At 43.5% G+C, this 12,724-nt stretch overlaps 1 protein-coding gene across 1 annotated transcript in view; it reads right to left on the bottom strand.

The window, feature by feature from the left end:
* NXPH1 (neurexophilin 1) overlaps positions 1-12,724 on the bottom strand; it is a 392,663-nt gene that overhangs the window by 117,566 nt on the left and 262,373 nt on the right. The gene's annotated exons all lie outside the window — the stretch shown is intronic.

Consider the following 12,724-nt stretch of genomic DNA (forward strand, 5'->3'; position numbering starts at 1 on the left):
GTTCAAAGCGGTCGTGTCTAGGCCTAAGAGCATTTTTCTCGTCGAGAAAAATGGGCATTAAAAATTTAGAACCTGCTCTATTTTTTTCTTGTCGTTTTTCACGTTGATGTTTTTCTCATCGTGAAAAACGGTCACGTGTACGCTTTAACGACAGGGGAAAAAACGTGCATGCTCAGAAGCAAGTTATGAGACGGGAAATTAGCATTATCTGCCCATGGACCTTCCCCTTTATAGTGCTGTTGTACGTGTTGTACGTCATCAAACTTTGCTCAAGCATTTTTTAGCACAATCGTGTGTATGCAAGGCAGGCTTGAGAGGAATCACATTGTGTGTACGCGGCATAACTCAGCTAATATGACTTCAGCGCTGATGGTGCAGTTGAGGGGCAAACAAGCATGCTGTTTAGGCTCCTGACATCCTCCTTAACAACCAATGATGCAAAGTCCAGAAATCAAGATAGGGAAAGGGATATCACCGCTCCAGGTAGGTCAGACAACAGTAAACCTCTCCTCCAGTTTATAAGCCACAGGTGCTGGCAATGCATGTAGCAATGAGATATCAAGCTATGATTAAGCACTGTTTAATAGTGTGAAACGTGTCAAGTCTTCTGTCCGTTCTGCTGTGGCATGTATTTTTTTCCCATTTTTTGAATAAAAGGCAATTTTTGGAGTGCGGCTGACCAGAACTTCTTCCTATCTCATTATCAACCAATGATTTCAGTGGTTGATAGGACGCCGTCAACTAAAAGGTCATAATGGTGCACAATGAAAACTTGTGGCTTTGTGTATCTAAAAGGCAGTTCTGATCCACCCGCTGGCTTGTATACAGTTTTGGGCAATGTTTAGTTATTTTTCCATAGCACCCCCGAAGGAACTTGAAGGCACCCCAGGGTGCCTGGGCACCCTGGTTAAAAAAGGCTACGCCAGATCACATGATGTGGCAGTTCCTCCTTCACTGCTTCCTGGTGCCTCTACTCATTTCCACTATAACAGCACCTAGCTTATATTACCAGAACACTCCTCCCTACTCAGCACGGAGGTCAATAAATGCCAACCTAGAGCCAGGGGATGCACAGCCCTGAGGGTAGTTGGAGATACGAGATGCTGCTTAGCCCTATGCAGGTTCCCAAGGTGATAATATCCGATCTGAGGTCTAAAATTATGAACGTACATTATATGGCCAAACGTTTGTGGACACCTGACCATCACAACTACTTATATGGGCAAAAGTTTGTGGGCACCTCTTCAAATGATTGATTTCAGTTTTTTTCCAGTGAAGGGTCCCTTTGATCCTACAGCATACATAGACGCAATTGTGTCCCTCCAACCATGTAACAGTTTGGGAAAGGCCCATTTCTTTTTCACTATGACTGTACCCCTAGGTACAAAGCCAGAACCATAATGACATGGTTCCCCGCCTGAACTACCAGGATCACAAAGGTTGCACTTGTGACCAGGTCCTGGTAGTTCTGCCACTTTGGGAGTGCCCGCTGCTGCAGAGGTTACGATGGGAGAGTGTACTATCACTGCCATAGTAACCGCTGTGGAAGCTGTCGCAGCAGCAGGCAAATGGGGCATGGGTTGAGGGGTGGAAACTGGAAGAGTCAGCTGACCTGGTAGAGTAAATGGGGAGAAGCTGAAGGAGGCCTCTGCTACTTGAGGTGACCCCATCTCAGGATAGTGACCTGGAGACACGAGGAGCTTGGCGGGAGTCAGAGAGACAGAAAACATGGAGTTTCAAACCCAAACTGAGAGCAAGTGATTGCTACCAATTCCATCCATCCCCACCCAGCACTGCCACTGAATTCAACCCCTCCACCACCGCTGAAACTGATCTCACCAGTACTGCCACTAATCACACCTTTGGGATAAATTGGAACCTCAATTTCAGGTCTTCTCATCTAGAGGAATACAGCTCCATATTAGTGGTCATGGTTTATGAATGGGATATCCAAAAAGCTCATAAAGGGTGAGATGATCAGGTGGAAAAATGATGGGGAAATTTGGGGCTGGTTTATCCACAATTGACAAATGTATTTTTTCTTTCATATTAGTTTTGTATATGGGCATTTTACTCAGTAACAGAATTCCAATACATATCCTGTAATATTATGTAGATCTTAAAAATTACACGGAGACAACAAATCTATAATGAACTCAGAATTTCAATTAAAAATTACAACATATGAATACAAATTAAAAATAAATCATTCAGGTCCATACTCTAGCCTCATGGGAGCCATGTTTAGCTTTGTGTGCTACCTTTCTATTCCAGAGACCTCTTCCTTATGACATCTTTATGAAATGATCTTCTTCTCCACGGTATGAGACACTTTCCTACAGATGTCTTGTCTCATATAAGTGTAGAAAGATATCCTGGATTTTCTTCAGCTGTTAAGTCGCATTGACGTCATTGCACATGACCATGCTGCTACTATTATTATATAGATAATTACTCCTGCGTTGCCACTCAAAAACAAAAATACCCCCAAAATAAAACAATAAAGCTGCTGCTAACACCTTAATTGTGTTCCCACATACAACCTAAAATAACTAAAGGTGAATAGTGTTGCTGCTCTATATGTATAACCAAAGCTACCAAATGGGAAATGAGTACAAAATGTTGATCCGTGATACAGTGACTAATGCAGCTATTTCTATGATTTAAAAAATTGTTTTAAATACGTAAGTGATATCCCACTTACAGCGCTCCAAAAGTTTTTAATAACAATGCACAGATGCAAAAAATTGTGCCCAATCAGGGCTTCTTTTCAGCAGGAATGTGGTGGCACGTTCAGCACTGAATGTATGTAATGGCAAGGGGTGCTGGGGTAGCTGGAGGGTCTATTGTAGACATGGGCATGACGTGGGCATGGCGTGTGTAGTTTCGTTTTGATTGGTTAATCTAGTTATTTAATTTAGTTCAATGTGGTTGATTTGTTCAATTCATATTCGAAATTCGTATTTGGAATTTGTAGTCAGGATTTTCGAATTTACTGATTGTTTTTGTTTCAAAATGTTCAAATCACTACCCCAGGGGTCAAGTCCTGGGGAAAAAAGTGTGGGAACTCCCACCCAAGATCCACTCCCCCACCAAAAAAAAAAATGATACGCTCATATGCATAATTATTAAACCGCTGTACCTTAGTAATCCTTTATGGTACTGGCCGCTTCCTGTATATGGATTCATTGGGTAGTGTGCGGGTATTCCGTCACTTCCTCGATGCCGCAATCTCTCCTGGGAGCTTTTGTCATTGTTCCCAGGATACATTGCGGAGGTCTGCCGCGAGTGAGAAAGAAGAAAGAAGTAAGTTCTGACAGTGACAGTGACTCAAGCTGGGCATCGCCGCTTAGTGAAGGATTGGCTCGGGCGGCTCGGCTGCTCTAGTCCTGCAAAGGGAACTGAGTTCCTGCTGTGAAAAAAGTAGCTTGAGTAACTTGAGCCCTGCACTGCCCTGATTATATACTGATCATGAATGATTATTAAGGACTTATTATTAGTCTTTAAATATTAATAAATGCCCATCTCCATTTGCTATTAAAGTATAGATGAATAGGAGCTGTGCACCAAATATCTCTTCCTTCTAAATGTTCTTTATTGAACTATCAATACTATAGCTGTTTTCTTGATGTCCCTGACCTTTCCTTAACACGTCTCACCAAAACAACTTGATCACAATCAGTGAAACGCGTTAAGTATATGTGATCCTTGGTCGGGGACATCATTGAAGCAGCTAGACTATTGATAGTTTAATTTAGGAAAAGGAGATATTTGCTTTGTGGCTCCTTTTCATTTTTTTTTTTTTTCAATAAAGATTTTTATTGAGCAAAATGAAGGAACATATAATATAATACAGCCGTTTATAACATATATTCGCATCATGTAAACTTGTTACATATGAACTCGGTACAAATATATGTATAATATTGTTAACATATTCAACAACTGTTGCATTTATGATGAGCATTAGTAATCTTCGTTAACTATGATGAAGCCCATCGCTTTCAAGAAGCATCGTTAGAGTCAAGGGGCTTCATTATATCAAAAAGAAAGTAGGACTGAAAATAAAAAGACATTATAGGGTCTAAATAATAAAAGGAGAAATAAACAGATAAGTACACAGGTAGGGGTCAGGAATACCCCCTTGGGGGTATCATAGGTATAGTTCCAATGCCTGATTGGTGGGATATAGACAACAGATATCTAGTGGTCAAAAGTCTGATATATACTGTATATTCGGTCTGTGAAAGTATTCACCCTGTTGTAAGACTCAATCAAACACTACAGAATATTTGAACTGGAACCAGGCAGACCATGTTTTATGGAACTTGTCGGAAGTTTAATTCGCTATAGTGCATGTTTCTTCCATTTTCATAATGTGGTTTACCGTGTGGGCCCATTCTAAAGGAAGGGGTCGTGGATAGTTTCCAGTATTTGGGGTTTAAAGACTTTGTGGCAATGAGAAGGTCAGGGATCGTTTGTATCTACCCAGAGGGAAGTTAGAAATACAGTAAAACCTTGGTTTACGAGCATAATTAGTTCCAGATACATGCTTGTAGTCCAAAGCACTTGTATATCGAAGTATTTTTTTACAGGATATAAAAAAGAAGAGAGGCATCTCTAAGTGTAGCAATATGTTGCTAAATGTTGTACTTTCATTAAATGTAACCATATTGCTACACTTAGAGGCTCCTCCCTTATTTTTTATACTCAGTTGTGACATGACGCTACTACTTATATAAAGACATTGCTTGTATATCAAGGCAAAATGTATTAAAACATTTTACTTGTCTTGCAAAATGCTCTCTCAGACCAAGTTACTCTTAAACCAAGGTTTTACTGTATGTAGAAGGCAGCATGCAGGTATGAGTTTAATCTTGATGTCTGTGATGTGAAGGATCAATTTGCAGATTTTACTCCAAGAGGAAGCGATTTTAGGGCACTCCCAACAAATATGTCTCCTTTGGTTTCTTCACATCTCCAGCACAGATCCGAAGCCAATGGGTACCATTGCTTTATCTTTGCTGGTGTTGCGTACCAGTGTGACAGTATGTTGTAAGAGTTCTCTTGCAATCTCGTGCTAATCGAGCATTTATGTGCTAGAATGCAAGAATGAGTCTGTGAAGTGTGTTTGAAGAGAAGATTCCTGTTGCCTTCTGAACCTGGCAGAGTCTGTAGCATCGCCCTGTTGGAGATGTGAGTACATTAGAGAGGTGTTGTTTTAAGTCTGTTCACCGGTGATCTGCCGATATGGTTCCTCCTATCGGTATGGTTCCCTCGTTGACTGCGCAGGCGCTATCCGAGCCGAAGGAAATCACTGAACCTGATCAGCTGTAGCAACAGGTCCAGGGCGACGTGGAATATGCTGGAAGTGGCCAGTCGGCCTCACGTCCTCGCTTCGTTTGGACTGCTCGCTGCGCTCGCTCGGCCTTCTGGCTCTTTTTTTAACATCCTCCAAATCCACAGGGATGTTAAGGAATGAGCCTGGATGCCGTGCATGCGCCGTGTACAGCTGATCAAGTTCGGAGATTTCCATGAGCTTCGTCTGTCAAGCAGGGAACCATATCGATAGGGGAACCAGCTCGACAAGACACCGGCTTGGCAAACAGATTCAAAGTTTGTAAGATCCCTGGTTAGGTTGCCTTTCTTATACAGTGAAAGAAGATAATGGTGTAATTGTCTGTAATTCCAATGTGCAAAAACCAAAGGTGTAAGGTCACTCAGCAACTTTTCATGTGTTAAAATCCTGCCTGCGTCTGTACACTGCGAGGCTAGTAGTGGCTCCTTTTCGTTAATGCTTCCTAAAAAAAAAAAAAAAAAAAAAGACTATACATACACTTTAGCCTTTATTGAAACCAACCACCGAACATGAAAACACCATCTAATGCTATGTAGTTGTCATGGATCCTCTTTGTTTGATGGGAAAGTGGGCGAACGTTAAAACATCTGCCATGTTTAAATTATTGTCAGCGTTCCCATTGGGTAGATTTTCCCCACATTGTGCATCAGAAATAGAGGTCAGAGAGACAAGAAGTGGAAGATTAGTAACGTGAAGTGATTACACTAAAACCCTGTAGCTTTTTTTTTTATTTCGTATTATTATTGTTATCATCCTGTAAACTAGAGATAGTGTTAGTAAAGGGTATCTGTATATTGGGCTGCTAGCTTCTACACGCCACAGGATTTTCACAATAACCTTGGGTTTTGATAGGGATGAGTAAATTTAGAATTGAAACGAAACACCCTGATATTCAAATCCAGATAAAAGTTTTTTACAATGTCAGGCTGTTGATGAGGTCAACGTATTTTGAGGTGCTACAGCTCCGCCATTTTATAAAGACTTGAAACTAAACTCTAGGAAACTTGTAAATTCTCCCTTGCATTGGGACTACCCATTTAGGTCTAGGGGGCATGGAAAAGTAGATTTACTTAGCCAATCCTCTGCTCCACTACTCTGCTAGACTGTTCCCCACAGCATCTTCTCCCTCATGCTCCACCATCTAAGGCCCTGATATCATTAAGACAGATGCAAGGTATTATAGCCCTGCATTGGATGTGAGGACACCAAGGGACAGTCCACCACCGGAGCATTAAGGAGCATCATCTGTAGATAAAAGTAAAGCATCAGTTAAGTTATGATGCCCTTAGCAAAACCCTTGCAGTGCAGGCAAAGCCCCACTGTAATGGGGAATATTCAGGTTTACCGGAGTTTGACTTTAAGAAAATGAAACAAAGTATGTGGACTTGTTAGTAATTGTATTGTTGGGTGTTTTAACAATGCTGTGAGCTAGGACCCACTGTTGATGGATTATAGGCAAACTTACAACATTGTTAAAACACCCAACTATACATTTACTATTGAGACCACAAACGTTTCATTTTCTTAAGCCTTGATCAAGGGGGAGGAGGAGTACCCCTCCGAAATACATGTTTTTTTATTGGAATAAATCTGGATCTGGACTTGAAAATCACAACAGTGTGGTACTTCATTTCTAGATTCACAAGAAGAGGGTGTTGACAAAGGAACTATCCCTTTACCACTAATTCTAACCTTACTAACCGAACCATGACTGCTGCTCCCCTCTGCCAATCCCTTCACTGGCTTCCACTATCCCACCGTATAAAATTCAAAATGCTAACCACAACATACAATGCGATCCACAACAACGCCCCCAGCTACATCACCAACCTCATCTTCAGATATCTACCAAATCGTCCTCTCCGCTCCTCCCAAGACCTCCTGCTCTCTAGCTCCCTTGTTACCCCCTACCCTCCTTTACACGCTTTCCTCCAGGACTTTTACAGAGCCTCTCCCATCCTCTGGAACTCCCTTCTCCAGTATGTCCGGTCAGCCCCTACCCTGTCGACCTTTAGGCGATCCCTGAAAACTAATTTATTCAGGGAAGCCTATCCCACCTCCACCTAAGAACTGTACCTGAGTACCTCCATCAGATCATCCCCGCAGCTATTACCTTTTGTACCACCTCCTCCTCCCTTTAGATCAGTGGTTTTCAACCTGGTCGAATGACGTTTTGCCAGGGGTCACTAAATTCTGGGCTGTTCCTGAAGCACGGACTTCTCTCCCAGCCTTTTTGCGGCTGCCCAGTTGGACTGTCCCCAGAGCCCGCGGCCACCCACTCAGCCTCTTTGTAGCTGCCCACTCAGCCTCTTTGCAGCCGCCCATTCAGTTCACGGCATGGCTGGGGGCCAGAGACTACGGGTCAGCTGACTGGTGAGGAATGTGAAGTCGGAGGGGCTGGAAGGGATCCTATCTCCTGATTTTACTGTGAGGGGTCCCCACAACTAGGGAAATTTTATCAAGGGGTCACGGCACTAGAAAGGTTGAGAACCACTGCTTTAGATTATAAGCTCCGTGAGCAGGGCCCTCCTATTCCTACCGTATTTACCTGTATTGTAATTGTACCCTCTACATTGTAAAGTGCTGCACAAACTGTTGGTGCTATTTAAATCCTGTATAACAATAATAATTCTAAAACTAAAAAAAAATACATTTGCTGGAGTTCCACTTGAAAGCTCAAGCTAGCCCTACCAGTAGACCTGTATTTCACCTGTTCTTGGCCTCTCTAGACATACAGACTAAATTACACTTTCCAGCATTAAAGTGGTTGTAAGCCCTTACACACCAACTACATAAGGCTATAATATATAACTATATAACAATAACTATAATAAGGCTTACCTGTATGAATTACCTGTAGGAATTGGAAATTCCGGAGATATTTACCATATACGTTTTGCACCGACGTCATCGGTGCATGTGCAAAAAAGAAAGGGCACAATTGTGCCATTTCTATAGGGCCTGTGCTGTTTCTGTGACCTCACGTGACTCCAGCCAGTCACAAAGCTAGGGTCCATGGCACTGGAAGGAAAGGGGTAAAGATGGACGAGGCCACCAGCGGGGACATTGGTGGCTTTGTTTGCAGGTAAGTGGCACACAGGGCCGGACTTACCATTGGGCTTGACTGGGCTCAAGCCCATGGGTCCCGCCCAATAGGGGGCCCCCTTTAAAAAAAAGTTTATATATATATATATATATATATTATTATTAAAGGGCCCAGGGGTCTCCAGGGCCCCCGGATGGCAACCCACCTTTTTCTTTTTTTTTTATCAAAAAATTTACAATTCGCCCCCCGCTCAACAACTTCGATCCCCCCCCAATTCACGGCTCCAGGGGGCCCCTTCAACACTCAAGCCCAGGGGCCCCCACCACCCTAAGTCCTGCACTGGTGGCACATAATAGGCTACTATGCGATGCATACTAGTCCATTGTGCTTTTACTTTGCAGGGGAATAAAGAATAAGTAAAACCCACCAGAGTTTACTTCCTCTTTAAGACGGTCCCAAAAATTGGGAAGAAACTGTAACAAATCTCATGTACTCAACAACTGGCACATTTTATTTTTTTATTGAAAGGTCCTCGTTAAGCTTCCACCTAATGCCTGCCCTGAAATATTTCCCTCTCATTTTTCCATTGTTTCTTCTGCACGGAGCTGCAAAGAGCTGCCTTGTAATTCTTTCTCCAAATTGGTTAAATGGGAAAATAAAGTTTATTTATCACATATATAAAAGGAAGAGCAAGAATAAACTGTATCGGGAGATTGCCACATGTTCTCTTCTCCCTTGAGTAGCATAGTGCTGTATTTTAAAGTATATGCGCAAGGCATTTATTGTATTCTATAAACACACAGAGTAGTATAAATTGCAGGTGCCTCCACAATGCATATCACATCGTTATTCTGCTGTATAGAGCACACAGATCACTGGTTTATGGCTATTTTGCTGCAGGTCTGTTAGCGTGGGACTCCTCTGCCAGGGGTCAGCAATCCATTCCACAATAAGTATCAATTTTCAAGCATTAGGCCTCGTACACACAGGCAAGAATCTTGTGAGGAAAAAAAACGTTGTTTTTCCCGACGAGATTCAATGGCAAGATTCTCTTGCCGCCCGAGTGTACACACAGACCTTTCAAAAGAACCGTGGTTCTCTTGAAAGGCAAGAACGCGGTGACCTCATCGCGTACGACGAGCATGCGCTCGTCACATTCGATGCCGTTGCCGCCATCTTGCTTCACCATACCTATGCCGTGGAAGCTACCGCGCATGCGTCAAAGTCATTTCGAGCATGCGCAGGTTTCCACAGTGACAGGTAAGTATACACACTCTCGGGTTTCTCGTCAGGAAACATACCGACAAGAATCTCGACGAGAAAATAGAGAGCAGGATCTCTATTTTTCTCGTCGAGATTCTGGCTAGATTTCCAGATGAGAAACCTGAAAGCTTTGTGCACACGCTCGGTTTACTCGGCAAGAAAGCTCTGCCAGCAGTTTTCTTGCTGGTTCTTTCCCAGAAAATTACTACGCTTTAGGCCTCGTACACACGGACGGACTGTCCGCTGAAAAAGGTCCGCCGGACCGTTTTCAGCGGACCTGTCCGCCCAGAGATTTCTGTCTGATGGTTGTACACACCATCAGACAGAAATCCGCGCGTACACGATACGCAGTGACGTGGCCGCGCCGTCACGGCGACGATTACGCGCCAACGTGCGTGGCCCTGGAAGGCGGCCGAGCGGACATGTACGGTGAGTCTGTACAGACGACCAAACATGTCCAACGGACAGGCTTCCAGCGGACATGTTTCTTAGCATGCTAAGAAATTTTTGTCCGCTGGAAAACGGTCGGCTGGACAAATGTCCGCTGGAAACCTGTCCGGTCGACCGTACACACGACCGAACATGTCTGCTGAAACTAGTCCACGGACCAGTTTCAGCATACATGTTCGGTCGTGTGTACGGGGCCTTAAGATTTCAGATCAGCCCTAATTCTTGTACGTTCTGACCACAGATCAGTTCCAATTAATGTACCCTCAGATACATTAGGGGCTTCCATAAAGGGCGCACGGGCGCCGCCCCCTCTCTCCTGCTGTCACTCTATCACCATAAATAGATTTATGCATTGCATGAATCTATCTATGGTCGTCGCTGCCACCCCCTTTTCTGGTGCCGGGCACCTGAATTACAGCGGCGGGGTATTTTTTGGAGGCACCTGATTAGAGCCATAGGGCCATATTCTCATAGAAGTTACGATGGAGTATCTCAGGATACTCCATCGTAACTCCCTTTTTTGGCCAGTGTATCTATGCGACTGATTCTTAGAATCATTTTCGCATAGATACACTTAAGATCCGCCATCTGTAAGTCACTTACACTGGCGGATCTTAAATGTAATGACGCCGGCCGCTGCTAGATGGCATTTACGTGAAGGACTCATTTGCGTATGCAAATGATCCTTCTAGGGCGATTCCCGAACGAGTTCGCGTCGCGTAACCGTCGCTAACGTCGTTTGCGTAAGCGGAAACTTACTCCTGCTATATGAGGAGTAAGTTTCCGCAAGTCCCACGTAGGCCATGCTACGGATGGCGTCGGGTCCGCGTCGTGTTTTTTCGTCGGGTACGTCGTTTCCGTAAGTCGTTCTTGAATACGACTTTATGTCAATGACGCACACGTCGGCGTCATTGACGTTTTCCGCCGAGAACTGGAGCATGCACACTGGGCTTTTTGAAGCCCGGCGCATTCGCAGTTCATTAGAATCGGAGGCGCGCTTAATTTGAATACAAGCCGCCCCCTTGGAGATCCGCCAGGCTACGCCGGGGCATTTACACTCCGCCGTCCCAACTTACGGAGCAAGTGTTTGGGGAATACAACACTTGCTCCTGTAAGTTGGGACAGCGGAGTGTAAGTGCCTTAAGCGCAGCCCGCGGATTTTTAGAGAGAATATGGGCCATTGTCTCTAATAGGCGCCCAAAAGGGTGAACAGTGGGCGCCATGCTGGGCGCTCGCAGTTCATTTAGAGTTGTGTTAGGAAAGCAAATGAATATTTGCTTTCCTAACAATTAACCGCCTCTCAGCCAATCAGGTGCTTGGGTCTGTTACCTGTAGCCTGATTGGCTGAAACGACAGGCAATGTGATATCATAGCAGAGGATGGGATGAGAGGACGGGATAATTTGTAACTTTGGATAAATTCTCTATGTTCACTAACAGCCGAATTTGAAAGGAAATTCCAATACCTATAATTTAATAGTTAGTTATTATTAGTTAGTTAGTTATTCTTTCGAATTTTCAGATTTTTCTTTCTTATCTTTAGATTTTCGAATTTATGAAACTTACAAATTGCGATCATACTGAATGACCCGAAAACCGTAAAAAAAAAAAACAATGAAATAAAAAAGAACTCATGTCTACTCGCAATATCCCACATTTTTGGTCTCACCAGAACAGGAATAAAGGGAAAAGCTTCCAATGGGGACTCAGGTGAGCATTTCCACCCCATTCATGTTTTGGCTATGAGACAGGAAGGAAAAGGAAATCTCCCCAATAGGACACAGGTGGCAAATAACAACGTTTTGCCTGTAGTTCTACTTTAACCACTTGCTTACTGGGCACATATACCCCCCTCCTGCCCAGGTGAAATTTCAGCTTCCGGCACTGCGTCGCTTTAACTGACAATTGCGTGCGACGTGGCTCCCAAACAAAATTTACGTCCTTTTTTACCCACAATTAGAGCTTTCTTTTGTTGGTATTTGATCACCTCTGTGGTTTTTAGTTTTTGCGCTATAAACAAAAAAAAGCGTACATTTTGAAAAAAAAATATGTTTTACTTGTTGCTATAATAAAAAGCCAAATTTAAACAAAAAAATCTCAGTCTAGGCCGATACGTATTCTTCTACATATTTTTGGTAAAAAAAAAATCGCAATAAGCAAATGGTTTGCGCAAAAGTTATAGCGCCTACAAAATAGGGGACAGAATTATTATATATATTTTTTTTTTTTTACTAGTAATGGTGGCAATCTGCGATTTTTATCGGCACTGCGACATTATGGCGGACACTTGACACATTTTTGGCACCATTCACATTTATACTGCGAACAGTGCTATAAAAATGCGCTGATTACTGTATAAATGTGACTGGCATTGAAGGGGTTAACACTAGGGGGTGAGGAAGGAAGGGGTTAAATGTGTGCCCTGCATAGTGTTTCTAACTGTGGGGGAAGGAGACTGACTGGGGGAGGTGACCGATCTGTGTCCCTATGTACAAGGGACACAGATCGGTCTCCTCTCTCCCTGACAGGACGTGGATCTGTGTGTTAACACACACAGATCCACGTCCTTGTCTCTGTAACCACCGATCGCGGGTGCCTGGCGGACAT

The sequence above is a fragment of the Rana temporaria genome, chromosome 5 (genome assembly GCF_905171775.1).
Source record: "Rana temporaria chromosome 5, aRanTem1.1, whole genome shotgun sequence".
NCBI lineage: Eukaryota > Metazoa > Chordata > Amphibia > Anura > Ranidae > Rana > Rana temporaria.